Source organism: Procambarus clarkii, chromosome 22 (assembly GCF_040958095.1).
Source record: "Procambarus clarkii isolate CNS0578487 chromosome 22, FALCON_Pclarkii_2.0, whole genome shotgun sequence".
Classification (NCBI taxonomy): Eukaryota; Metazoa; Arthropoda; class Malacostraca; order Decapoda; family Cambaridae; genus Procambarus; species Procambarus clarkii.
In genome coordinates, this window is record NC_091171.1 from 20,067,026 (window position 1) to 20,082,432 (window position 15,407).

Here is a 15,407-nt window from a genome sequence, read left to right on the forward strand (position 1 = left end):
TACAAGCGATAGTGGACCCATAACCCATCCTACAAGCGGAAGTGGACCCCATAACCCATCCTACAAGCTGTAGTGGACTCCACAACCCATCCTACAAGCGGTGGTGGACCCCATTACCCATCCTACAAGAGGTAGTGGACCCCACAACCCATCCTACAAGCGGTAGTGGACCCCACAACCCATCCTACAAGCGGTAGTGGACCCCATTACCCATCCTACAAGCGGTAGTGGACCCCATAACCCATCCTACAAGCGGTAGTGGACCCATAACCCATCCTACAAGCGGTAGTGGACCCCATAACCCATCCAACAAGCGGTAGTGGACCCCACAACCCAACCTACAAGCGGTAGTGGACCCCATAACCCATCCTACAAGCGGTAGTGGACCCCACAACCCAACCTACAAGCGGTAGTGGACCCCATAACCCATCCTACAAGCGGTAGTGGACCCCATAACCCATTCTACAAGCGGTAGTGGACCCCACAACACATTCTACAAGCGGTAGTGGACCCCACAACTCATCCTACAAGCGGTAGTGGACGCCACAACCCATCCTACAAGCGGTGGTGGTCCCACAACCCATCCTACAAGCGGTAGTGGACCCCACAACCCATCCTACAAGCGGTGGTGGACCCCACAACCCATCCTACAAGCGGTAGTGGACCCCACAACCCATCCTACAAGCGGTGGTGGACCCCATAACCCATCCTACAAGCGGTAGTGGACCCCATAACCCATTCTACAAGCGTTAGTGGACCCCATAAACCATCCTACAAGCGGTGGTGGACCCCATAACCCATCCTACAAGCGGTAGTGGACTCGACAACCCATCCTACAAGCGGTAGTGGACTCCACAACCCATCCTACAAGCGGTAGTGGACTCCACAACCCATCCTACAAGCGGTAGTGGACTCCACAACCCATCCTACAAGCGGTAGTGGACCCCACAACCCATCCTACAAGCGGTAGTGGACCCCACAACCCATCCTACAAGCGGTAGTGGACCCCATAACCCATCCTACAAGCGGTAGTGGACCCCATAACCCATCCTACAAGCGGTAGTGGACCCCATAACCCATCCTACAAGCGGTAGTGGACCCCACAACCCAACCTACAAGCGGTAGTGGACCCCACAACCCATCCTACAAGCGGTGGTGGACTCCACAACGCATCCTACAAGCGGTGGTGGACCCCACAACCCATCCTACAAGCGGTGGTGGACCCCACAACCCATCCTACAAGCGGTGGTGGACCCCACAACCCATCCTACAAGCGGTGGTGGACCCCATAACCCATCCTACAAGCGGTGGTGGACCCCACAACCCATCCTACAAGCGGTGGTGGACCCCACAACCCATCCTACAAGCGGTGGTGGACCCCACAACCCATCCTACAAGCGGTGGTGGACCCCATAACCCGTCGCGTGAGCAGTAGTGCAAAATGTTGAGAGTAACATATTGGACTGAGGAACGTCAGCAAGTACCACCTTACATGATGAGGGAGAGAACACATCTGTCGGAACCTGTATACTTCCTTAGATAAATTTGTCGGTGTTGTCGACCGTGAGACGTCTGGGACTCCGATGACGTTGTTGTTGTATTTATTATTGCCATTATTTCCTGCCACAGACGTGGCCACACATTTACAATGCTAACCATCATTTATACATTTTCTTCTGTCCTCTATGGACAGGGTGAGAGGCTCGTAGACATATAGTTCAGTGATTTGTTGAACATTCAGCCACAGAAGGTGAGTGTGGTGGTTGTCAGTGGTGGTGGGGGGGGGGGGGGGGGTAGCAGGGAGGTGGTGGTGGTGGTGGGGGGTTGATAGCAGGGAGGTATTGGTGGTGGGGGGTGGAGTGTGGTCGACGCCCAGTGGATATGTGGGTCATGAGGGCGGCCGTGGGTTGGCTGGGGGGGGGGGGTTATAACGGGTAGGTGGGGATGACAGAGGAGGGGGGGGGGGGGAAGGATTATCTTGAGATGATTTCGGGGCTTTAGCGTCCCTGCGGCCCGGTTCTCGACCAGACTTCCTTTTTCTTACATAGTCCACAGGAAGCAGTTCGTGGCCGCTGCCTAATTCCCAGGTACCTATTTACTGCTAGGTAACATTGACATCAGGGTGAAAGAAATATTTTGCCCATTTGTCTCCGCCTCCACCGGGGATCGAACCCGGAACCTCAGGACTACGAATCCGAAGCGCTGTCCACTCAGGTGTCAGGCGCCCTCGAGTCGGGTGAGGGTCGGGTGAGGGCTGGGTGAGGGCCGGATGAGGGCTGGGTGAGGGCCGGGTGAGGGCTGGGTGAGGGCCGGGTGAGGGTCGGGTGAGGGCTGGGTGAGGGCTGGGTAAGGGCCGGGTGAGGGTCGGGTGAGGGCTGGGTGAGGGTCGGGTGAGGGTCGGGTGAGGGTCGGGTGAGGGCTGGGTGAGGGCTGGGTGAGGGCTGGGTGAGGGTCGGGTGAGGGCTGGGTGAGGGCTGGGTGAGGGTCGGGTGAGGGTCGGGTTAGGGCTGAGTGAGGGTCGGGTGAGGGTCGGGTGAGGGTCGGGTTAGGGCTGGGTGAGGGTCGGGTGAGGGTCGGGTTAGGGCTGGGTGAGGGTCGGGTGAGGGCTGGGTGAGGGCTGGGTGGGCCGGGTGAGGGTCGGGTGAGGGCTTGGTGAGGGCTGGGTGAGGGCCGGGTGAGGGTCGGGTGAGGGCTGGGTGAGGGTCGGGTGAGGGTCGGGTGAGAGCCAGCAAGCAGTGACATCGGTCAGGTTGTCTGTACAATTATAGACAGTAGGATTAGTTATAAAACTAATTAAGGACCTGTTAATTAAGAACCTGTTAATTAAGAACCTGTTAATTAAGGACCTGTTAATTAAGGACCTGTTAATTAAGAACCTGCCCGACGCGCTATGCGTACTAGTGGCTTTACAAGAATGTCAAATCATCATTGATATGTACTTTTTTCTGCAGGGAAATTCCTGCGCGGGCCCTAAGCCTCTGACTGGTCCACTAAGTGTTGCTTGTTTCTGTTTTATTTGGGCGTAGTGTGAGTATTTATGACTCTGTACTCTCTTAATATCAGTACTCTCTTAATAATAGCATATCAGCCTAGTAAGCTTAAGGGAGCCTCCGGGTCTCACCCAGAAAATGGCGTTTCATTACATTCAATGCTGGTTTTATGTTCAAATAGCAAAAAAACCAAAAAGACACTGTAAATCCTTGCAAAGAATTCAGGCACTGGGAAACTGAGGCGCGATCGCTGTGTCACCACACACTTGGTCGGCCATACGCGTATCTACAAACTCCTATCCCGAGATAAAGTTCGTAACCCGATTCAAATTTTCCAAAGAAATCAGGCTCATAACCCGAAAAGTTCGTAAAGAGGGGCATTTGTAAACTGAGGTACCACTGTATTCTGTAATTAGCAAAAACGGCTAAGCCAGGATGGCTATATAGCACTGTTAAAGAATATTTATGAGGTAACATGATCGATTTTTTAGGAGTTAGGGTTCACTAATGACTTTAGCAGTGAAAGACAAAACTTTAGATTGTGCTGAAAATCAGAACATTCTACGAGGAAGTGAGTGACTTAGTTGAACAGTGCAGTTTGACAGTATAGTGCAGGCATGCTATTACTGGCATAATAAATAAAATACAATAGCTTTATTGGTGATTAACTTAAAAGCTACCATAAGTAAAAGGATAATAACAATGGGAAATACACTTGTACAAATTTATTACTAACATTCTAATATTTGTACACAAATCTTACAGTATAGACAGCAACACAAGCTTTTCCAATTTCAAATCTGTATCTAGGCTGAATGGTAAGCCAAAAGTCTTGCTCATGAACTTGCTAAAAATGTTCAAATCTCTTGTATGTCCCAGTGACCTGTTTTTTGATTGATGGCAAGAATATGTTAACAAAAACAAGTCTCTTAAAATTACTTAAAGAAAAAAAAAAAAAAAAAAAGACGTGCATACGTGTTAGCATGCAGCAACCGTTACAAATGCCAGTGGACACAATCATGAGTGGAGATTGTCTCGGACAGTGAACAGAAATGGAGAGCTAGATATGAATCTCTGAAGAACAGCACTAAAGTTACCTAGTCGCATGTTGCTACTTGACTTGCAATCTTAGTAATTGTTTGAGGTTGTGGTCCAGGCTTTAGATACCAATCTGTAATATAACTGGTTACAGGTAAGGTGGTTAGAGCTCAATAAAGTTGTCCTTATTTAAACGTGTTCTCAAACAATCACTAGAAATCTAGTCTTGGAATTAATTTTTTTTGTACAAAAGAGAATCAAGTAAATATAATTTCTGAAGGTGTTATATTCCCTACTGGTGATTATAAACACTTGTTTATGAATATATACAAGTAAATACATAGTGATTAATAGTCTTACATATATCAGCACTGAAACGAGTACTGGGCCATTATCTTTAGGTAGGTCTGAGCAGGTCGTGAAAAAGAGGGGCTGTTACCAGTACAGTATTTGGCATTCAAACAATACAGTTAATTTAAATGAAGAATATGTAAAAATTAATATCTTATCTGCTTAGGCCTATAACCCTTTCCAAAACTAATGCTGCTGAACTGCTGTATATTTCAGGGAACAGTGACGACATGACCCCAGAACAGTGCTATACTTAGTTACTGCTTTATGATTCTCGCTTTATTATTATAATGTGTACAATGTTTATACAAGACACGCTACCATCATACAGCATATTCCAGTAATAACCTGCACCTATCCCACAATACTGCACTTACAAGTACTGATGAGCAAAAAATATCAGGGTAAAGGTTTAAGCCACCAAACATTTACAAAATGTTGAAAGAAATAACAAATGATCTCCAAAGTTAAAAAATATTGAATGCTAAGTACTGCAGTGAGGCAAAGTGTAATGGATAGCCTTGATTCCTTATGATAGTGTTATCACTGGGGGTGTCTTATCTCTGGGTACAATACTGTATACTTTCTTACTCACTTTCTCTATTATATTATTTTTAAATTCTCTCACGTTTCTTTCAGTTCATGAAATATTCACATTTTTGCTTCAGCTTCTTTACATTTTCATCTTTCCTTGTTCATTATGCTTATTAAGGAAATGGCAAACTGTGATCACATAGATATTCACAGCCCTTAAAAAGAGTGTGTGTCATTTATGTAGAAGATGAAACAATTCTTAATATTTAATTCTGAAGTTGTAAAATTTGACTGAAAAGTTTTGGAATTCCTACATGTTATCATAAGAACTCCTTTCAAAGAGGCGATAAGATAGCATTTGAGAGAAAGCTACAGTAATTAGACTAAAATTGAAATCGACAGCTTAAAATGCAAGGATTAATTATCAACATAAAAACCATTGACATTTATTTTCAAGGGTTTTAGAATTACTATGATTAATCAAAACTTTAGATAGTATATGAAATATTAGAAGCTGATATCGAAACAAAAAAATTGTATACAGTGAAAGGGATTGTATTAATACAGTACTGACGGAAGGATGTCCAAACTTGGTCATTTAGAAGACGAAACAGTTGTAACCAGACAATAACCAACTGTTAATACAATGATTCTGCAATAGCCTTCATAACTCAACTTGAGACTTTCCACAGTCATTTACATAAATCCTATTTTATCTAAATCTCTCTACAAAGAGGTTGAGATCTTCTATATAAATAATTTTTTAAGGACAATTTTGTTAACTTTGGGTTAGACCTTTTCCTCAAAAGTCATCCCTTAACCAGATAAACATATCACAGTGTTCACTCACAAGCAGTGAAAACAGAATACACTGTAACCATATTCAGTGTATACTGTACAACATTAGCATGTTCCAAATGCTTTCAAAATGTATGAGAGAAAATTCCTCAAGACAATATTAACCAGTATTATACATCCACTGAAGGTTAGTGTTATTTTCATCACCTGACATTAGTATGTTAAACCCTCTCAAAACCACTCGCTCACATTCTTCTCTACATACAAGCTCTTGGACACAAAATATTAAATGTAATTTAATGTTTTAATTCATGCAAGTATGCTTAAAAAATTTAAAGTTATTCAGAAACAATTTTTTTTGAGGCAATTCAAATTTGACATCGGTCTAATCCATAATTACCACAAGAGCCCATATTACAACTTAAATACTGTATTGCAATATAATATTGAGTGTATGTGGCATAAGCCAATAAGAATAAAGAATGTCCAAGATGCTAAGACTGTATAACTGTATAACATTCTTATGCAATTCCTTAAGGCCTGGTTACCTCGACTTTCAAATGAATTAGTACTTATTTACCCAAGACAAATTTTAAGCAAATAAATCCCAACTATTGTAAATGTTAACATCATGTAAACCATACTAATACTGAACTATTACACCACAATGATCATTAGCTTACTTATGCAAATTCTGTTCAGACATGGAATACTTCATCTGGCTTATGAACTTTCAGCTATTTACTTGACTTGTCTGTATAGTCAACATTGCTTTCATATTTTTAATGTAAACACAAAAAAAAAAAAAAAAAAAAAAAAAAAAAAAAAAAAAAAAAAATTACTCTTGCATTGCATAATTCTGAACATGTAGAAAAGGGATAGAACTTGTACTGTACTGTATAAGACCTAATTGTATATTTGGTCATACCATAAAATGACTAGCTGACTGTTCTGGCCAAGTCTTGTAAAAGAAGTGAGAAATGAGAAATTGAGTAAAAGTTGTCTTAAGTAAACTATTTCTTTCTTGAAATTACAATAAAGTTTAAAAAGTTAAAATAATTACATGAGAGCCATCACCATTCTTCAGGTAACCCATAAGGCTCATTAAATAGCTGCTTTTGTTCTTTGCGTATTATTTCTGAACCAGCACTGAAGGGAGAAAGATATAGACCCATGCACCCACTCACCGACTTGAAATGGGCTATCTTGAGGTTATCTTGAGATGATTTCGGGGCTTTTAGTGTCCCCGCGGCCCGGTCCTCGACCAGGCCTCCACCCCCAGGAAGCAGCCCGTGACAGCTGACTAACACCCAGGTACCTATTTTACTGCTAGGTAACAGGGGCATAGGGTGAAAGAAACTCTGCCCATTGTTTCTCGCCGGCGCCTGGGATTGAACCCAGGACCACAGGATCACAAGTCCAGCGTGCTGTCCGCTCGGCCGAGCGGCTACATACACCAGTGACTTAGTTACCCACAAACTAGTTCACTGTCACGTCAAATTACTTACATTTGTTTTTCAACATTAAGATACTGGCATTAATAATGCTAACAAATATAAAATCTATTCTGGATATACAATATTTCAATACACAGTACCAGATTGAGATGATCATATAAATGGTGTAACGCCATATGGAATGACAAAACTAGGGGAAAAAGGTGTTATAACCATAAACAATAAATACAAGGTTATAGCAGTAGTTATTTAAGATTATCACAATGTCAGTAAATTATATAGCTTAATTTGATTATCTAACATATTCTATTTCAAATTGATATTATCAAAATAATTTATTTTGACCAAGATATACACACACACACACACACACACCAAAGCCAGAACATCCCTGCTACACAGCTTTGGGATAATCTGGAAATATTTATATCTGCCATGCAAACTCGTGCCAGTGGGCTCAACCTTGGCAGATACGTCTTCCTAAAGATGTACAGTACACACTTGTCTAAAATGTTTGACTGCGGGTATTGAACACTTTATCCATGTGGAACACCTACATTCCTCGGATTAAATATCAGGGCTTTTATTAGCTATTCTTCTAATATAGTATATATTTATATATTATAGATTTGTTAACTCTCTTGCATATGTAAAGTAACTTTAATAAAATAAAATAATTTATGTTCAATACAAATACAATTTATAAATTATTAACATTTGCACTAAATTATAGTACAGGTATTATACTAAATTTCATGCAATTTATCAGAGCTAAATCAGTTACATTTCTAGTTTATTATAATGGTAAATTGCTCATTCAATTTAAGTGCAATCTGTTCTTTTCTAAAGTTTCCTGTGAACATTTTTTATTTTTTTTTTAAATCTTTCTTCAGTTTCACAAATACTAGTACAGTTCTATACATTCTTTTAAGAGACGTCCTTTTCTCTTGATTGTCTTCGTGGATGAAATTCGTCATTAGAGCATCCATAAGAAATATACTTTAATAACAACATGTTCACATTGCAATACTAAAAATTTATATTTACACACCATTTTTTTCACAAACCATTTGTTTTCGTAATTCTTTGTATTACACAACATATTTCTTTCCACCAATTTTACATTTTGTTTTCTAGATTAAACTGTTTCAAGTACGGTATGTTATATCAAAACTAAACCCACACATTAGAAAAGTGAAAAAGTGATGGTATCTTAGTCCATCCTGGACCATTAAGTCAAAACCGAGGAGTAACATAATTGAGAGGAAGGGAGGAGGTAGATACAGGGCTTAAGTGTCCATTTGATGCAGCCATAATGCAACATTCTACAGTATAGACTACATTAGTCTGGCAGAGTTGTATTCACTGATTATCTACAGAGGTCAGTTGATTACCAAAGCTAAATGCTAAGCCAGTATGAATGGCTATATAGCCAAGTTAAGATCTCTGCTCTGTGACAATTTCATGATACATTTAAATATCCTGCTAACTACATTGTTTGCATCTCTCTGAACTTTATTAACTAAAAATCTCCTTAATAATGCTAAAATTTATTATACAGTATAGTTTCACTTCATTTGTGTTTTATTCATGAAGGTTTGCTTGCTCCATTCAAGTCATCTTGTATGCATACACAAAATTAGATAGCTGAAACTTTTCATTACTAACTTGGTTCAATAGCATGAACGCATCCTATTGTTTGTTTATGTATTTCAAATTTGCATGTACAAAACCTCGGTGCCCTTACCTTGCACATCATGTGCAATACTATATACCAATTGCTTCACATTGCATTTTATTAGAATACATGTTCCATTTATTTAATACTTCAGATTAATTTTTTTTTATCCATACTTAGTGTTTGCTTCCCAATACAGTATATGCATCAACATTATAAATGGTAGTTAGCTAACTTTGGCAACTTAGGGGTAGCACTTCTCTGGGAGCCGAGTTATTCAGGCATTGCTTGGTCCACATACACTAGTTGATAACCATTACCTTGGCTTTGTCTAAGACTTCAGAGGAATTTGTATGCAAATTTGAGCAAGTAATTATCAAAAGAAAGTGCTAAGCCTAGAAGGCTATAGAGCACCATCTATTACATTATATTTAGAAAGCTAAATATCATTTGTGTCATAAATATCTTGCAGTCAAAATATTCTATAACGTGTGTATTTTCAAGGAAGAATTTTATGCATAAATTAAAACAGAAACACAGAGCATGGTAATATGAAAAGGAAATACATGTTCAGGTTTCTAAAGGATGCAAAGAAAACAAAAAACCAGCATTGAATGTAATGAAACGCCATTTTCTGGGCGAGTCCCGGAGGCTCCCCGGAGCTATCCATGACTGATATTGATACCCGAACTATTTTGCATCAGTCAATGTGGATGGAGTTCTAGCCTACCGGGGACCACGAGCCAGAACCTGGCCCCCTCATAGAGGCACTGGAGCAATGGCCCATAGAAAAATGTACATGTGATTTGGAGCATTCTATATCTGCCATTGACCGGGACAGGCACCCAGAAAGGTAAGCGCCACAAAACAAACTCCTATTCTGATTACCAACGAAAATCTTCAAATGAGTAGACAGAACTCCCCAAAAGAAAAACGAGCAAACAAGTATGACGTCACACGAGCTGTGCTGCATGTTTGCGCAGCTCCCCCCCTCCCCGGGAGGGGGAAGAGGGAGCCCCAGACCCTCGTGCCGGCGATCCCTGCTCCAGTTCTGAGGCTGGATATCAAAAACCGCAAAAAAACGCCGACCAGAGGGAGGGTTGCCGGGAAGCCTCCGGGACTCACCCAGAAAATGGCGTTTCATTACATTCAACGCTGGTTTTCTGGGGAAAGCCCCTACGGCTCCCTGGAGTTACTTCACCAAAGACTACAAAAGAAAAAGGGGACTTACCCTGGAGGCGGTCCGGTGCTCCCTCCTCAACTCGAAGTCGAGACAACGGCTACAACCGCTGACCCAAAGCAACACAGGCCCAAACTGGGCCCAGGAAGGTTCACAAGGTAGCATGCAGCCAGGATCCTGTTCGACCGCGAAAAACCCTGTGCTCGAATGTCAGCCCAAGACATATTGCCAGACGGAAGCAAGAGCAGCAAACTTACCGAACGTCATGGGCACGGGGATAGACCCGCAGGCTGGTTTGATTTATAACCCTGCGGATGACCTGAGAGACCCGAACCCGCGAACAGGGAAGAAGGGAAACCGGATCAACCCAAAGCGTGTCCCCGGACACAGAAGCCGTGGCGCGCAGATAATGGCGGAGGGCTGCAACCGACAGAGCACATGGTGACCCCAGGCCTGACAAACCAAGCATCTACACTCAAGGACCCCTCCGGAAAGCAGCAGTCTCATTCTTAGCCAGAAAAGAGGGAGACAGCTGCAGACGAACATACCTAAGACCACAACCAAAGGAGCAAAAACCTCTGCACCTGAGCAGAGCACAAAGCTCCGCAACACATCCCCAGAGGCCAATGCCAACAGAAAAAGAGCCTTAGCAAAGCAATCCAGAACCGAAGGGACCACAACAAACCGAGAAGAAAGATAGTAGAGCACTCTGTCCAAAGACCAGGACGGCTCAGGCAGTGCATGAGCAGGCCAGAGGTGAACAATGCAAGAGACAGCTTGTGAAACGGTGCAGAAGTAACATCAATACTGAAAGCAAGCTGCAGCGGCTCCGCAGCGCCGCACGATATGAGGCAATAGTATTAGGCATAAGATGACGGTCCTGGAAGACCCAAGAGAGAAAGGACAACACCACCTGAACCGAAAGCAAAGAGCAACAACGAAGGAACAAAACGAACCGGAAGGACTGCCAGGAAACTTCATACTGCCACCCAGAGGAAGCCCGCAAGTGGGAAACCAACAAGGAAGCACCTGATCACCATAGAGATGGTGATAAACACGAGTCAAAAACACCAAACGCGAAGACTCGCGGAGAAGAGCGAACCAGTCTCGTACCGGACCTGGTTGATCTCCTGAAAGAGGCGGAGCCGCGGAAAAACCTCTGGGTTCGGACACCGGGCAAGCAGCACCTGAAACCACGGCTGGGCTGACCACCAAGGGGCCAAGAGGACTACTCGCCCCTGGTAGTCTCCAAGCAAGCCGGGACCTGGAGAAACAGCTGAACCGGGGAAAAGAGGTACAGGAACCCCCACCTCGACCAGTCCTGCCGAAAGGCATCGATCCCGACAGTCATGCAGTCGGGGAAGGGCGCCACGTAAACTGGAAAACGCCTCGACCACACCAATGCAAAGAGGTCCACCTCCAAGTGCCATGAATGTCCGGTAGAGCCAACCGAAGGAGTTGGCGTCAACCATACATTCTGTGGACAGGGAAACGAACCTGGACAGGCTGTCCACCAGGATGTTGGACACCCCCTGATGTGAACCGCCAGGAAAGCCAAACCCGAGAACTCGGCAGACGAGTCACCCGAAACGACCAACCCAAAGAGCCAAGGACCGCATCGAACCCCCCCCCCCCCGGTTCAAGCTATGAACCACTGGGGAGCAGTCCGTATGGAGCCGGATCGTCGATCCGCAGGCGACCCGAACCCTCCAAAGCGCAAACCACACCGCCGCGAACTCCCTCACCGTGCTGTGGACCCGACAGAAGGACGGATCCCACCAGCCCCTGGCCAGCCTGGTGAGCATTGGTCACAAAGCTCCAGCCGAAAGACGACGCGTCCGTGAACACGTAGAGTGAGGGATCAGGAAGGCACCAAGGCACAGAACCCGAAAACACGAAGAGGAAGCCGGCGACGCAGCAGCTGACACAAAGCCCCCTGGGGGCGAACCCAGCGATTGCGAGAGGCGGAAGCGACATTCCCGAAGGAACCAGAACAGCTGACGGAGCCATACTCGACCCGGCGGGTAGACCAACATTGCAAAGTTCAGGCTCCCGCACAAACCCTCAAGCAACTGGCGGGTGACCCGGGAGCCCCCCAGAAACAGACACAGGTGAGACTGCAGCCGAAGGAGAGACTCCAGAGGAAGAGACAAGGAAGTGGTCCGAGAGTCCCACACAAGACCCAGCCAGGACCGAACCTGGGAGGGAACCAGATGGGACTTCCACCAGTTCACCAAGAACCCGAACCCGGCGAGCTGGGAAAGTACCAAATCCCTGGCGAACAGACACGCGGACCGCCTGGGAGCCCAAAACCAGCCAGTCATCGGGTAAGCCAACACCTGAACATCTAACAGACACAGACGGGCCACCACGACCCGGGTAAGGCGTGTGAACACGCGAGGTGTCAGATTCAACCCGATAGCGGTAGCACTGATACCACACAACAAATCCAAGCCAGGCCCTGAAGCCCAGATAAATAGGGGCGTACCAATACGCGTCCTTGAGGTCCAGGGACACCATCCAAGCGCCTAGCTCCAACAGAAGCCAGACCTGGAACAGTGGTCATCCGAAACGAGGGCAAGAAACCCAAGGGTTCAGACGGGACAAGTCCAGAATGAACTGCAGGTCCACACAGTCCCGTTTCGGAACTGGAAACAGGTAGGAAATCCACCTGAGGGACGTCGTTGTTTCGACCACCCCAAGTGCACCCACTCCAAGATGACTCAACAGAGCGCAGGAGAGGAAGCCTGCCCCGTCAGCCCCGAACTCCCTCGAAGGAGGAGGAGCCACCCAATGCCACCGCAGGGCACGAGAAACGACCCGAAACGCCCACAAATCGTGAGACCAGGCGTGAGCGAAAAGAGCAAGCCTCCCCCCCATCGCCCCGTCAATGGGGCGAACCGCGAAAGGGCCGCTGCCCCTTACGAGAACCCGACCTGCTCGCAGAGCGAACACCGCACCGACCAGGCACAGGTGGGACCGCAGGCGGCACTAGTGCCAAACCCGACACCTGTGGCCTACTCCGACGAACGGAACCGTGAGCCCTGGCATGACCCCACCAGGAAGGAACCCTCTGGTTCCCCTGGAGCACCAACAATTCAGACATAGAGCAGCAAGTGGTAGAATCCGCCTGAATACAACGCTCAACCGCAGAAGCCTCAAACAGCAGAGGACAAAAGGGAGGAGACAACCTAAGAATCAGGGCCCAAGCGGATTCCAAGGAGGAAGCAAGGACCGCCTGTCGACACGCGAAATGAGCAGCAGAAAACCGCAGCAACACCTCCCGCAGGATCGGCGCAAACAGCTTCAACATGGCAGACAACGCCTGAGCAGCCGAGACCAAGGCGCCAAACCCCAGAATGGGCCTAAGTGCCTCTACATCCTCCACAAGCCAATCCGGAGTGAAAAGAAATGCAGGACCGAAGCCAAAAAGCCACGAGTGCGCAAGTCCTCAGCCACAATTGCAGCCGACAGGGAAGGAACCTGGACATGGAGCTGCACCACGCCAACATCCCGCAGAAGGGCAGGAGCGAAGAGACATTCATTAAGATGCTCAAAATCGCCCCCAGGTAAACCTGGACCACTGTCACCGCCTCGCGCCACTCAAACGTGTGGGTCCCAAGTATCCAACGAAAACAAGGGGCAGTCTGCAAGCCAGGACGACCCCGGAACCTCATAACGCACCCAGTAAGGACATGATGATCCAAACCTGAACGAAGAAGGATCCATTATGGAGGCGTACTCCGGGTTACGCAGGATGGTTAGCCGCGATAGCCGACCGCACCTCAGGCGGAGAGATGCGGGAAGCCGAAAACCTCCGGAAAGACGGAACCAAACTCAGAGGGGAGCAGAACCCAAGTCCAAATCGTACGCAGAGGGGAAAAGAAAACCCCACTCCTTGCAAAAGTAAGCCCCACTAAGAAGGACGGAAAATCCAGGTAGGGTCCAATGGAGCCCAAGGCCCCTCAAGTCAGCTCCTCCTCAACCCCGGGAACCTCCATACCAGGCCCCGGGGCCGAGTCGTCCTCCAAAGCCCCGGCCCCACAAGAAAAAGCCTGGGCAGCCGAAAGAGCCAGAAAGGATGGGGCCCACTGATCAGACCCCGGAGCATCGGCAGGAGGAACAGACTCGAATGCCTCCGCAGCCACCCTGGACGGGGCAACCCCCGAAACTGCCCGAGTCTCAGAAACCTCTAAACCCTGCGCAGACCCCAAAGCCCTCAGACGCTTAGGGGCTGGAAACAAGGGAGGGGAGGGGACTGAATGAACCACAGAAGGGGAGGAACGAGGGTCATGGATGGAACCAAGACCGAAGCGACCAACACCCCCAATTCCAAGTCCTATAGATAAAGCGGGGCAGTCCTCGGGGCGTCCAGGGAAGCGACAACCCGAGCGCGTTGCAACATCCTAAACCTACCCTGCAACGTGCGAGCTGCCTGCAACCCGAAGCAAATCATCATCAGACTGGGTGAAATGAGTCACGAACAAGCAACACAGCTCGCAGGACTCAGGATTGAATGTGTCACCGACCCAACAGGCAGCATGACGGAGGGCAAAAACAATGAGTGTCACCCTGAAACAAGGGGACAGAGCAACCCTCAAACTCGCACAGAGCGAGACGAGATGCAAGGGTCTCCTCCATCAGATCCGAGAGCCCCCGCGGGGTTTTCCAGGGCCCCTAGACTGGTCTGCTAAGAGTTTATGCCAGGCAGGGCACTGCTAACTGGCGCCCCAAACTACCAAGCAAACTGCTAAAAGCTGAACCCCTGGGACGTGTCCACTCACGAGGGCGAAGCAGGGGGTGCCACCACAAAAAAAAAAAAAACTAATATAAGGGGAAGGGAGAACACAAGGCAAAAACAAAAAGAATAGAAAAACCACGCAAGTGGACAACGTACCCAGAGGGAACAGAGCCGGCTGTTGTTATAGATGAGAACTAGCTACGCAGTACCCCGTGCCCCACCAGTGCTTTAACTACCACTTACCCCAAGGTAATGGGAGGAAAATACCCAAACACTCGGGGCGGCCAAACGCCAAGCAGCGAAAGGCCAACAGAGGTAGACCCAAGGCGACTTGTGGAAGATGACCCCAAGCCCCAAGGGCAGTACTTACAAGGCACTCAAGGAAGGAGACCCTAAGCACATACAACCTGAGTACTTGAGAATAATACTCCCGGCTCACATGACCACCGTAAGAGCAGCACTGAAAACAATGAACAGCACTGAGACAAGACTGGAGCTGGGGCCAAGCAAAAATGCACGATTCCATCAGCCGAGGAACCGGGCGGGAATCGCTGGCGCGAGGGTCTGGGGCTCCCCGCAGCTCGCATGTCTGTGAGCTGCGCAGCTCGTGTGACGTCATGCTTGTTTGCCCGTTTTTCTT